This window comes from Acipenser ruthenus, chromosome 11 (assembly GCF_902713425.1).
Source record: "Acipenser ruthenus chromosome 11, fAciRut3.2 maternal haplotype, whole genome shotgun sequence".
Taxonomy (NCBI): Eukaryota; Metazoa; Chordata; class Actinopteri; order Acipenseriformes; family Acipenseridae; genus Acipenser; species Acipenser ruthenus.
The window spans coordinates 34,199,016-34,213,994 of NC_081199.1; the positions used below are offsets into that span (position 1 = coordinate 34,199,016).

The 14,979-nt window shown below is 36.0% G+C and overlaps 1 protein-coding gene across 3 annotated transcripts in view; it reads left to right on the forward strand.

Annotated features, from left to right (window-relative positions):
- Window positions 1–5,600: 5,600 nt before the first annotated feature.
- The window catches only part of LOC117426847 (activin receptor type-1-like), a 36,830-nt gene continuing 27,451 nt past the window's right edge, over window positions 5,601–14,979 (forward strand). The window contains exon 1 of one of the 3 annotated variants that reach the window (XM_034044961.3): window positions 5,601–5,980. The gene's annotated coding sequence lies outside the window, so the exon portion shown is untranslated. Of the gene's footprint in view, window positions 5,981–11,622; window positions 11,688–11,748; window positions 11,862–14,979 lie in introns of those variants that run through there. The other 2 variants (XM_034044963.3, XM_034044962.3) reach the window with 2 other exon arrangements.

A 14,979-nucleotide genomic window follows, 5' to 3' on the forward strand; every position in this document is an offset into this window, starting at 1 on the left:
ACGAAAACTCAGGAACTGGGGTGCAGAAAAATGGCAGCAGGTGCTCTGGACTGATGAGTCAAAATTTGGCTGTAGCAGAAGGCAGTTTGTTCGCTGAAGGGCTGGAGAGCGGTACACGAATGAGTGTCTGCAGGCAACAGTGAAGCATGGTGGAGGTTCCTTGCAAGTTTGGGGCTGCATTTCTACAAATGGAGTTGGGGATTTGGTCAGAATTAATGGTCTCCTCAATGCTGAGAAGTACAGGCAGATACTTCTCCATCATGCAATACCATCAGGGAGGCATCTGATTGGCCCCAAATTTATTCTGCAGCATGACAACGACCCCCAAACATACAGCGAAAGTCATTAAGAACTATCTTCAGCGTAAAGAAGAACAAGGAGTCCTGGAAGTGATGGTATGGCCCCCACAGAGCCCTGATCTCAACATCATTGAGTCTGTCTGGGATTACATGAAGAGAGAGAGAAGCAACTGAGGCTGTAAATCCACAGAAGAACTGTGGTTAGTTCTCCAAGATGTTTGGGCCAACCTACCTGCCGAGTTCCTTCAAAAACTGTGTGCAAGTGTACCTAGAAGAATTGATGCTGTTTTGAAGGCAAAGGGTGGTCACACCAAATATTGATTTGATGTAGATTTTTCTTCTGTTCACTCACTTTGCATTTTGTTAATTGATAAATATAAACTATTAACATGTCTATTTTTGAAAGCATTCTTACTTTACTTTACAGCATTTTTTCACACCTGCCTAAAACTTATATAACACAAGTGTGAATACAATTGCAAAATCTGGGCAGGATTCAAATATAGCCTTCATTATATATATACACATATATATATATATATATATATATATATATATGGATGAAGGCTATATTTGAATCCTGAGCCATTCGGAAAAAAAAGGCATAATACCACAGTAGTGACATCAAAAAGTGATAATTCCTCTCAAGGAAAAACTTTGACCCATTCGACTCCTCAAGACCATCACTTTCAAGTCAAACACAAAACGTCACGTTTTCAGGCTGTACTGTAAAGTATTGCTGAACTTCTTTAATATTAGCATCACAAGGGTATCCATTATTATAAAAAAAAATCTATTATTCTATATATATTATTTTGATGTTTAGGTGTGGTTTTATATGGTTCACAAAATGACCATCGAACAATTAGACATAATGTAATAGAACTAATGGTAAGCAATATAAAACAATGTGAAATGTACATCGACTCAGTGGCCCATATTGAAAAAATGAAATTAAGTGACGTGAGTATAGATTCTTGGGCTACAAGAGACTGAAGTTCTGGCAGCTGTAGAGCTAAATAGGCCCATATAAGCACGTATAAGACTTAAAGAATAAGGATTGTTTTAAATACAAAGGCACAATAGAAACTATTAAAAATAAGAACGATCCAATCAATCTTTTATACAACATTAACCATTTCTCAGTTACTGTATTTAAAGACAATGAAACCGAAAGAAAATCTGAATACTGTGGCATACCCTTATGGAAAAAAACACGTGATTCACATGTGAAAACTCACATGTGTTCACATGTGAGTTATCACACAAGGTTTTCGGACTTTCTTGTGTGACTTTTCACATGTGGTAATTCACATGTTTATTTTCACATGCATATGTGAAATGTTTTGTAAGATTATTTAATATTTGTATACAGCTGTTCTCCACAAATCAAGGTGAATATGTTTTCCTGCTATTGTACCAGATATACATGCACACAAATTACATTACACAGATGCACATTGTCACCAGATAAAGTGCTTTTTGTAAAGTTAAATTAAATGTATTCCCATATATGAGTAACATAGACCAGATAATGTGAAATTAATATTTTTTAATACTGTTGCAAAATTACAGGAACACATACATCAACACATTTTAAATATAAACAAAAATACGTAATTAGGAAAAAAGTCATTTTGATGTCCATTCTTACAAGATTCCATTTTATCTTGCAGCTTTTTTTCAATGTCCTTTCATCCCTCAACTTTTGAGCCATGCAGGCTTTGATGGTTGTATCATCAGTATGAGGGAACCTGGTTTTCACATGATCTGCAAAACAGCAATAGATTTAATAGTACTTTATTTCAACACAGGGTTTCCATCTCTAAATTGTCCTCTGAGTCTGAACCACCCTGTGTGTTCAGTGTGTACAGTGTGTGTGTGTTGCCCTCTATGGAGTCCTGTTTAGGGTGTAATCCCGAGCCCAATACAATATGTGAAAAATCACAGGGTCATATAAATAATAATAATAAAAAAAACAATATAATAAATCAAATAACTTTAAGTAATAGATAACACTAAATACTTGTACTTTTTCTTTCATAATAAATAATAATATTACTATAGCACAAAGGTAAGGTAAGTTGCATTGTATAGTTTATTTTATCCATTTCATTTTTAAATAAATGTAGAGTATAAAATTATAGTACAGAATTATATTTTATATTTGAAAGTATAGAAAAAATTATCCTTTTTTGTGAAAACACAATATACCTATGTGGTGGATGGCACAATGTAAACTAATCAAGTGTGGTAGATAAAATGTTTCATGGACAAATTGTACCTGAAATATACATTACCTATTATCAGCCTAACTTTTGAAGAATCCAGTGCCTGCCTGACGTCATTGCATTGGATGCCTTTTTTTGACTGAGGACTCTGTTAATTGTTCTTTTGAGAACATTGCCCCCATCAGATTTCTTGTCATTTTTTATAGTCACTGGCCCTTCTTGCCTCTTGCTGGGCTATTGGATTCAATAAGCCATCTATCTTCTGAAAAGCAGTCATAAATAATAAAAACAGAACAATAAGAAACTAGAGATGCAACATGCAAAACAAAAACCTGACCATGCAATACAAAATATTAACAAACACTCATCTAATAATAGTATATAGTAGTCAAACTGAAATTATCTTTGGAACAACCAAAAAATAATAATTTGAAACTATGCATGATATTTCCTACCATACTGTGTGACATATTTGAAGTTATATCATGTGTAGTCTTCTACATAGTGGTTAAATAGTTTTTGTATTGTATTCATTAGAATTACACAAAGCTATTTAATAATATGCAAAATTAAAACCAGGTGCTAAACTTATGAGTAGCATCACTCGTTTCAAACATTTATTGTAGGATGTCATTCTTAGATTGTTTCTGAAATTACTTCTTTACTGAAGCATCTATCAGTGCAGGTATGCCTACAAATACAAGAGCATTAACCTTGCTGTTTATTATATATTTTTATTATTGTTTATTTAGCAGATGCCCTTACCCAGGGCGACTTACAATTTTCACAAAATATACACATTACAGGAGTCATAATGCTTCACAATAACTACAGTCCAATATACATTAGCTTCAGTCCTAAAAGGATCAAGTTTAACTAAGAACAATATACAATAACTTAAGTCCTAATAAGAGAAAGTACAATATACAGTAACATCAGTCCTAATAAGAGCAAGCTTAACTAAAATAATTACATAATGTAGGACATGGTGCAATCAAGGGACAGTGCAAGTAGTAGATATGGTGATAGTTACATTGGGGTTACATATCAATTCCAAGTGCAGTGGAGTCAATATAGAGGCAGTTATTGATTTATTTGAGTTGCATACCTTCTTGGCGTTGCATGTTCAGTTTAGTGAGTTGTTTTATTTTAATACTTTTTTTTTGCAGCTCACCATCCAGAGTTTCAATTTTTTTAAGTAGTCTGTCTCTGCTAATCTGGCCAGGATATCCATCATTAGTATTGCTAGCTGTTTTGTATTTCTCAAGCAATTCAGAATTAGATTTTTGTACAGCAGCAACTTTGTTCTGAAAAAGAAAATAACAAACAAAATATATATTATTAATCACAAGTGGGGGAAAAAAGCAATAATTTATCGTTTTTATAAAGTTCTACTGATTAATTTAATCTGCTTTATTATTTAGGACAGAAAAGCTATATTAACAAAGTATAAAAAAAAGTTTACACTTAACCTTTCATGTAATAGACGTCAGCATATATTCAATAGTGTGTTCCTTAAATCCAGTCCTTGAGGACTACAATCGAGTAGGTTTTCTATACTTCTTTAACACTGTGTCTGTTTAAAACCTAAGGGTAGTATGACCATTTAAAATCTAATAATTTATAATTAATGGTTGAGACGGAATGACAGCCAAAAGACTACCTTATTAGGTTTAGGAACACTGCAGATCCTGGGTCTTTTTTGTGCCACTCTCTCCTCATCAGAGCATGATTCTTCAGCAGTCTGCTCAGGTGAATACCTTACTGGCTGCTTTAGGGCTCTCTGCCCCTTGCCACTCAGACTGTCATCTTCAATGTCATCTATTTGTGCATCTAACCACTCCTTTTCTTTTTTTAATGTATCTTAGGTTATCTGTAGGGATGAAAATGACAAATGAATAAGAAGGGTCTTATTGATTATCTTAGAAATAATTTAATGAATAATAATAACATAACTTAAGTCAATATTAAAGAATCTTAAATATCATTTTCTTTTTGATAATTCAGGAATGATTAATTAAACTGGGTAGATATTGAACTGCAAAAAATGCATTTGTATGGCTATAAAGATCATATTTGGGAATTGCTTAGAGACTGTTGACATTGTTTTTTTTCCTTTAGTCCACATTAACATATAGATGTGTCTTATTTATGTTTTTTTTTTGTAGCCTACTGACTACGTTTGAACCACACATGTATTTATTGCGTTGCTTGTATTTGTAATTGTTTTATTGTGTAACAGGATTTGGTATCAGTGGGTAAATCTTCTGTATAAATAAATAAATAAATAAAAATGTGATAGTGCGTGAGAAATACACTCTCAACTGAATTAAAAGTAGCCACCAAAAATGTAGAAACATAATAAACACACCCAATGCTTAAATATGTCATCACGGTTAGTCGTGATTTGTATACATTCGGATTTTCAGACTTGCAAAAGCCAAATACATGGGGTGCGTATTAAACTCGTTCATTTTTATTGTTTATTTGGCTAAACAAAAAAAATCCAAAATAAAAAAACAAATTTGATTACAAGCACGTGGGCTGTTTTGTTAAATAAAGAATTTGTTTTGAAATGTATGGATACTGTTGCTTACAAACCCAATTCTATCAATCTGGAAAAAGGTGTCAGACGTTGTTGGGTATACGTCACAATCCACTGCGCCATATTCAGCGATGAGTCTCCAACATTCAAGCTGAGTTACAGTATTTGTAAGATATTTACATTTCATTACTTACTTGTAACTGTTGTTTACAGTGATGATAATTTAGTTTTAACAAATGCATCTAAACCCCACGCTCGTACATTTATATTACCAGTACCAGATTTATAGTTACTGTTTTGTTGAACGTGGCAACATTTGTGCAGTAAGGTTTGCACGGCGTACGTGGTCAGCTGGTGGAGAAGGTATACAATTACAGTAGATAACTCCGGTTAAGGAGAAAATCGCCCTGTGTAAATATGTGTTATCTCCCTTTTGTTTTATCTAAGCTTGACTGAAATAATGAATCCCGACTCCTATGTTGTTTACTGCTAGTTTTCAAGAATCGGGCTGTCTGTCGCCCCAGGTGGCTGCTATGCGAATGAGCTGGGAGGAAATGATGTGGTAATGGTCTTTTAATTACACTCTCCAGACGCAGAGTTGCAGGGCTACTTCCTCCTTCAGGATCTATGGTTCTCGGCGTTAGCAGAACAAAAAGTTGATCCAGTTATTTGGTTTCCTGTCTCCAAGAAGTCGTGCAACCGTGCTTATAGTATCTTTGGAACATGAAAGTCGCGGAAAGTTCTAAAACTTGATGGAAGAACATCTGTAAGGAGATTGTTGATAGAATTTTGGGCAAAGGTATCCACTCCACTGATGGCTACTAAATAGCTTTACTGCTGGAAAGCACTGTCTTGGATCTCGCTTCTTAAAAAAAGAAAGCACTTACTTAATATTCTCTATAGAGGTAAGTTGGTTATTTTTGACATTTCTAATTTATATAGACTCGTCTTTGTTTTGATCATCCTAATATTACTGCAGACGTCATGATTTACTAAACATTTTTTTTTTTTTTTTTTTTATAAAGCAACAGTAAACAGAATTAAGTATGTTCTCAGACTGACTTGTCATTTTTTTGTAATGAATTTGTAAACTTCTGGGACTATAAATAAGCAATCGGATAGGCTGCTGTTTTGAATTTTGTGTCGGTTGTTTGGTGCCGGTTTTTGAAATGGTGTTCATTCGGGTGCAGTTTTGTTTTGTTTGAAGACCATTTAAAAACAGAATCCCCACGTTTCTTTATTTGACAGACGCTTCAAAGCTATGAATGTGGGGGGTTTCTTTTGGTGATGTGGTTACAGCTGGTAAACATTACAGTTTTAGTCTTACTACAGTTTGTATCTCTTGTTAACAACTCTAGTTGGACTTCTTTCCGGTGCTGTTTAGTGAAGCCTAGTGTTGGACGGTTTTGTATTTTTTTCTTTGTGCGAAAAGCGAAGCGATATTGTCTGGCACTAGTCGTGTTTTTGTACGTGCCACATTCTATCTTCCCTTGGTACACAAAAATGCAGCTAATTTACACTTGGTAAAGTGGCTTTTGTCATGCAGACCTAGTTGAACGTGTCTCTCACTTTCCTGTTGGTTCCAGTTATCCCATGGTGGGAACTAAGAATTACAAAAGGCACAGCCAAAACCGCTAATGGAGTCCTTTGACGAACACAGGAGACACCCCCGGGCAGTTTAGCTTAATTTAGGCGTCAGGTTACATTGCTAGATGAATACTAACACCACACATGGTTTAAAAAAAGACATTGAGAAACTGCATTATGCTTTATGATGTTTCTGAGTTTAAATATTAACACACCACAGGCATTTTTCCAACATGTGGTTGCAATAAAGGGTATGCAAACTTTTTTTGGAACTGGAAAATTGATTTAAGGCCATGTATACATCAATTTATCTAAATGACTTTGGGGTCCTAAGCTATATATTTTCTGGAAATCACATTGTATGGCAGAATTTGATTTGAGTTAGGAGGAACAGTTTTTGCTCGTGACTTTAACCACAATAGCCTTCCAGTAGACATACAATCCACAATCACCTAACAATCTGGCACTGGGAGCTTTTCAAGCAGGTTAATAAATATCACAATTGGATGAGCAGTCAGACTCACCGACTCCTTCACCCTAGGAGGGTGCTCCCTCCAGGGCAGACTTGAGGCATGCTAAAGACATGCTACTTTTACTATGAGTGTACTAAAGAACCCCCTTTTGGAATGCTGCTTAACATTCAGGATGGTCTCAGAAATTCTTTTTTTTTAATGTATTGGATTGGCCAAGTAGAGGTGCAGTCTTCTGAGTACAATTACTGCCCTTGTTTTTAGGGTATATTGCTTACATTTCAAATGCTTCTATAACAGACATATGGGGTGTCTACAATAAGAAGTAAATGATGTCTGTAGATAACATTTTCTGATAACATTGTGTCAAGATACTCTGAAAGGAATACAGTACATACAGTAGAACAGACTAGCTATTATTTTACAAAGCTCAGTCTGGAATCCTTATACCACAACACATGTTTCTTTATTATATTTGGGAATTGTTTAAGGAGGCTCTGTCAACATGGGTTTTCGGTTCTAGTTTGAACATGAATGTGAGATTCATCACTACAAAAAGAGACATGACTGTATATTTAAGGCTTACAGATTTCATGACAGGCAGGATGAAAGTGAACCTAACCCATTCTGTAATCCTTTGTAACTTTAATAATATTATCGCCACAGAGAATAATGCAAGTTACATGTTCCCGATTGACTCCAACAGTAGGAATTAAAATAGAATAGACACTGGTTTGCTATATTAGGCCATTGGGGCTGAGGAATGCATTCCTGAATTATTCTGCACATATGAGTGATATCACTGTTTTAAACTAAGAAATATGTAATTATATAATTTGTTACTGTCATGTAACAGTAACCCTAAAGTATATGTACACTGTTTGGATTAATTAATTATAAAACACCTATGGAATGTAGCACACACTTTTGTGTAAATGGGCTGGCCCTCACACGACTGATTAATTTGTTATGCAAGTTGCATCATTGGTGGCAAATCACTTTGTCATGATGGGTAATCATTCTGTCCAGATCTGACAGACTGGTAGAGGGCTTATGATTGGGTTATGGCTGGTGTTTATAAGTTTGTGTCCAACCACTGTAACCCAAGTTTTGTAACAAAACTTCTGCATATTTTTATAACCTGTAGCCCCAGGACTCAATGTGACGTTTATGTGAGTAATACCCTATTCGCGCTTATTTTAAATAAATAATAATAAACACACCAGTGTTGTAATACTATACTATTTTTATAGGTTGTGCAAATCAGTTTAGCATACTGTAAGTCATTCACTTTAAAACAATGCAGCTCCTGACCTCCTCCTCCTCCCTGTAATATTCCCCCCCCATCACTTAATTAGGTTTGTGTAATGTTAATCAGTCAGTGGTGTTGAAGTGTTAATGTGTTCCGATTTTTAGCAAGCATCTTAGATTATATTTGCACTGCTTTGCAGAAACATTGTGATTTAAGTCTATTATAAATACGATTTAAGATTCAGTCACGCATATACAAGTTAGTTTGACATCATATAAAACAAGATATGGGTATAAAGCTGAACCGTTTACTTGGATTATTCCATATTTCATTGAATTAGAATCAAAAGCCTTATTACAATATTCACAAAAATAGTAGCCTACATTCTGCCAAGCGAGCATGTGATAACCTGAACTTTTGTTCATCGGGATATTCTGATTTTGTATTGTTTAACAAAGACTTTCCCAGGCAGAAAGTCACGTTTGCTGAGTAGCTATATTTTAAGACTAGCTGACAGAAGCCTCAAGGAATAGAATATATTAGTATTTTAAAATGCTTTCTGATAGAGCCTTAAATGTCTTTGAACAGAGGTCAATCAGGTCATTATATAATAGAGGTCGGCACGGGTACCCTAAAACCTGCGTTTTAAATTACCCGACGCTACCCGGGTCTCGTTTTACAACCTGGGTTTTGATTTATTAATTTGAGAATTTAAAGAAAATGTAGAAAATCTGACAAAACAGTTGTAAACACAGGTCTCTGGCTGGTGTATTAAAGACAACGTTAAAACAAGCTTTTGCATGAAGCCTTTTCTTAACTGACAGGATCTCAGTGTTTTACAGAAAACAATAACACAGCGAGCGGCAAGTACACCTCAATAATGTAGCGTTTCGCAGGCAAGCAGAAGAACGGAGAAGAAACACTTAGTTCAAGTTCAATTCTTTTATTCAGGACGCTAGCTCTAGCACCCTCTCGGAGACCACTGCTCTGACAGCTTCACTGCATGCAAGACAAAACCAGCTTTCAGGACACAACTATATAAACTATAGCGCCTTTTATAGCATAGCTCCACCCCTTATGCTAAGAGGGTACCGGAGCTTACACAAATCTTACTGGTCCTCAACAAACAATTACAGGGGAGACACAGACAGCACCACGCGCGCAGGCTACAATTGCACATAGACACAGAGACAGGGTTCACCAGCAAAGGCAGGAAATACAGAGCGGGAAGGGAACACAATACAGTGGGAATTACATTACACAGATACAGTAGGAATACAGTACAAAACATAATTACATGGATCGCTACACTAATAACTGCGGCAACTAGTCTCAGGAACTAACTCAGAAACAAAACAACATAACAGGACTCTACAGTGCGACTAATTTTGTTCCGTATGCGACTAAAGATTTGCTTGTGCAAACGTAAATTTTAATTTAGGCGCACTTGTGCCACTAGAAATTCCTAAAGGTTGACTATAAAAAAATAAACGTGATTTTTTAATTTTTTTATTTTAGCTGACAGTATAAACATAAAAAAGGACACAGATCAAACTCCCATAGCTCAATCAGTTTATTGGTGTCCACTGCCCACTGTTAATCACACATTAAAAACTACAAATCCCATACCCCGGCAATTTCACTGATTTTATCATTGCGATGGCTACTCGTTTCCAGACAGTTTGAAAACTTGCCAAACTAAGATGAGGAAAATAAAAAATATTTTCATGTGATTGGAGAAGTTTCAAAAGAAAATCACGATGAACAAAAAAAATGTTAATTTCCTATAATGTCTGATTTGTAAAACCCTCCCTATTTAGGCTATCTTCCCAATTTGCCTTGATATTTGAGAAAAACCGCATTGCACAATGCTGTAATAACTGGGTAGTCATCAGAAACACTTTAAGGGAATGGGGATTTATCTTTAGCAGTGTGGTCTTCTGTGGGGGTGGTTATGGGTTATTGCTGTGGATATTCAAAACTATCTATTGAGGAGAATCACTGGAAGGCAAAGAGTGCAGAGATGCTTGTGACTAATCCAGCTCTGTCTCGCCTTAAAGGGAGGGATGTGGTGCAAAGTGATAATCTACCAGAACTAATACTGCAAGGGTGAAGAATTAGAGTAAAAAAGATTCATTTTAAAATTGATGACAACAAACCTTTTTGAAATTGGTTTGTTGTAATGTTTTGTATTCACATGTCCTGGGGCAGTACAGAAGAAACAAATGCGTTTTTATAAAAGTACAATCATTTGTAATAGAAATGGCCAATGTTACACTGTACTTGCTGTACATGTTCATAACATATATGCATTCTTTGTTTTTTCAAATGAACAGTGAGGTTTATGAACGGTGGTTCATATTGCATTCAACTTGTTTTGGGGAAAGGGAGGGGATTGTATCTTGGGTTTGAAGGGCAGTTGTTGTAACAGCAGCAGATTGTGAACCTGTTTTTTTTTTTTTTTTTATAAATCAAAACAGTGGGAAATATGAAGTTTCTGTTCACAGTATGGTGGATTAGTTTAGACATTTTCATCAGTGTAGTTGCCAAGTGCTGTTACTGAAAGAATTTATTTCTTTACCAAGTACATTAATAGGACAACTACTGTTGGATATAATTTGGAAAATGTTTTAATGTTTAACTGCAACCATGAGTATTGTAGAAACTAGAAATAACAAAGAGGATTTGAATGCTCTCTGAAGGTTAATAAACGTATTTGTCCTGCTGTTCGACATTCTTGGTTCTTAGAACTGGGGCGTACACTGATTAGATGAATGCAGCGCTGGAGAAAAGCTGTTGCAAGTGGCTGGTCAGAGTTTATTTAAACCCTTTCACAACACACTTATATCTGGGGTTTGCACAGCTTGGGATAATAAATTGCACATTCACCACAGCCACCATGTAACTTACTGTAGTTTCAGAACAAATATTTTCACTGCACTATGTAATCTGAAAACTGGACATTTTTGCATTGTTTTAATTGTACAGCTGTTCCCTCTGGTACACTGTACATTAGGACCATAAAATGTAAAATGTGTCTATGAAGTCCCAAGTGTTCTAAAAATAAAAAAAAATAAAGAAACCCTCCTGTGACAGCAATCATTTCTCAGTGCACAGCAATTTGGCTGTCAGAAACAGCTGGCACGATAGGGCGGAACAATGGGGAAGCAGAGGGAGAGGGGAGTGCTTATTCAAAGCACCCTCCGGGAGGATCCGGTTACAGACTCTGTCATTAACAACAGGCTGCGCCATGTACTGAGACTGTGGGCTTCAAGTCTGAGCAGGAGTCTGTGGCTCAGACGGGTAGGTGTTTCAATTACACTACACTAAGGAAGGTGGGGGGGAGATGGGGGGGAGATAGGGGGGAGTCATTGGGCAAGTCTTGGCAGCCGTTCCAGAAAGGGAGACATCTCTTCAAGGATACATCGTTTCTGGGGCTGGCGTTTACCGTGTGCTGATATGTGAGCTGAGTCAGGAGTAAGTTCTGCTTTTAGTTTTCAGTGTGGATTAGTTGACCTGGCAATCCTATCATTATTGGCTAACGAATAAGGATGGTAATTGTGTTTGCTCTGCCTGTTTTATTCTATTCTTCTACTGCTGTTTTTATTTTTTTTCCCTGTTCTTTGCCAGTGTGTTATTCTTGGTAAATCAATCTGTGAGCCTTTATTAATCATAAGCTTTGTTCAGACTAATCATGTACGGAACCTCGGAGGTAGGTGTGCACTAGCTGTTTTCATTGTAATTATATACAGTATATATATTCTTCAAAAAAAAAAATAGGTTAGAGGTTTTCTTTTGTGTTTGTCTGCTGAACAGTATTTTTATGTTGTTCCTGGTATTGATTCCCATGATTCATAGTGTGATCTCAGTAAAAGGCATACTTAAATGACACTGGAGTCAGCTGTCTGAGCAGAAACATAGATCTGCAGTATTTCCTGGCTCCACACAACCCCATTACCACTGTCTGCATCCGAGACAGTCTTTAATACCATTTTTATGAGGTTTTTATCTGCTGTAGTTTTTTTTTTTAATCATTTAGCTTCAGAATGTTTAGAGATGTAATGCAAAAGAAAAATGTGTTGTAATAAAACAATACACTAATAGATAACATGCATATTTACTTGAATTTGCTAAAACAGTTTAAAATGTTATGATCGAATTTTATAGCATTTTCAAAAATTTCTATCTGTTTTTCAGGAATTGTATCCTGCGCTGTTCTTTATCTGTACATGCAGCATCACAATGTTTTTATTTTTATTTATTTTTTATAAATAAGAGCATAAGATAAAATCTGAAGAATCTCCTTCACTTTACATTTAAAGCAGATGTGCAGGACGATTTGAAGCAGTTGATTGTACACAACACCACTAATAAATGGTGTACATGATGTTAAAGCAATATAAACGTTTGCGCTCCTAAATAGACTTAGATGAATGTAATGCCTTTTGGTGCATAAGTCCTAAAAAGTTGATTTCAATCTGTCTTTCTTGCTCTTGACTGACTCTGGTGTTCCAGATGTTGTTTTGCATAAAAGATATGCATGGAAAAAGGAACGCTTACTTAATGATAATATCACAGTCAGACTGGCTCGATCTGTGTAGCAAGAAAACAAGGAGATAAAGCCTTTGTCAATACGACACACACTGACTGGCAATGGAGCCAGTGAAACGGGGGGCTGTCAACTGGGAAGAGGGGGGGTGGTGGGGGCTGCAGATACTCTGCACTCACTGCCAACTGTGAAGGGCAGTTGCTGCAATGTTAGAACTATTGATTTAAAGACACGCAATCTGGCACAAACTTTAGTTTTCCTCTATTGAAAGATCCTCTTCTGTAGTCTTTTGTTCCTCCTAGGGGAGCCTTTTTCCTCCAACAACGGGGATCCTAGCTAGGAGAGAGGGGTAGCAGGTGTAGCTGCAGACAGAGGAGAGGAGAGATGGGTGATCAAGGCCTCCATCTGCATTATCAATATTCTTCCTCCTCCCTCTGGAATACACCCTTTAAACACCAGGTACTGTGGGGGACTCTGTTTGTGGCCCTGGGATTCACTAGTTCGCTTCTCAGGCACGCTCTTGGTGCAATGAAGGCAATATTTTAATATTTTATCTAGTATGAGGCTGAGCACTTCAGTTTATTGGTAATGCACATTTGAACTGTACATGTTGCAGAAATTCTGATTTTAAACAATGGTTTTAAATAACGAGTGTGGTCATGACTGGGTTACCTTGGGTCTGGTTGTGAATGCAAGCACAGTCTGTGTTATCAGTGAGAGACCCATTTTGCAGAAGAATGTTTGCTCTTTCCACTTTATGCAAACATGTTAAAGGTTGAAAAAATAATGTTTAAATTGGCTGTGCTGCAATTAACTGGGGGCAAGCCTAGGAGATGGGGATGAGAAGGATTTCACTGCACTATGAAAAGGCAATATGAAAACCTGGTTCCTGCTGGTGCTCTTTACACTTTTGCTGCAGACTGTCAATTATTGTGTGGCTCTGGAGTAATGCCTCTTTAAGTGGGAAGGTACAATGTCATTTTCTAAGCCTGTCCAATGTAATGTTTTTGTTTTAATGAGCTTGCAGGTATAGAATTGTTAAACCTACGTTTATTAATTCAATAGGAAGAGGCACACTTGCAACCAATGACATGGCAGGAGGCAGCTTTGTTTTGTAAAATAAAATTAATACCGTATATAGAAGTCATTATAGTGGCAGCAAATTTGTTATTTTCTACGGTTTGTGCTGCCACTGAGTAAACGGTTAGTTTTACATATTTAAAATATTTTGCAATCCCCATTTCATGAAAAAGGAGCTTTTATTAATGTCTGGGAATGTTCTCTCTCTCTCTCTCTCTCTCTCTCTCTCTCTCTCTCTCTCTCTCTCTCTCTCTCTCTCTCATATATATATATATATATATTATAGATGATTTATTGTGCTGTTTCAATTTTGCCTGATTTCTGGGTTTATTTTGCCATTGACACTTCTTGCATTTATCCGTCATCACTGTTTGAATCTCAAATAGAAGGTAGGACATGCTTACAGTTAAGTTTAGAAAGCTACTGTAAAGCCTTTGTGAGTTTGTCTGTCATCAATTTTTATTTTTAATATGGTGTTTTTGTTTTTATCATTTTCTTTTCTTTTTATTTAAGTTTATGGAGTGCATTTAGAATTTCGAGTTGGGACCTGCATTAGTACCTTGGCATTGTTTAGAGATGTTAACAGACTTTAGAGGCTTTGTAGTTGATGCAGATTAAAAGTAATTCATTCTACAGCAAATATCAAGCACACCCTGGGCGCAGTCCAACCGGAAAGTCAAAACTAAAGTATTTAAAGTCTTAGTTTCTTTGAATAATAATTAAAAAAAAAAAAAAACTATATACGAGGAGAATACTAAAGGAGATAAATGTTGCATTTATAGATATGTTTTCTTTTTTCATGTTGGTCTTTTAAAGATTATATTTAGGGACCCCTGATGTCCTGCAAGCTAATGAGTTATTTGATCTCAATGTGAACAAGTCGCAAAAGATTCTAAACTAGGGACTGTAGGCTAATCGTACTTCTAATTGTATTATTACAATGGTTTTGATTGTGTCCAATGTGTA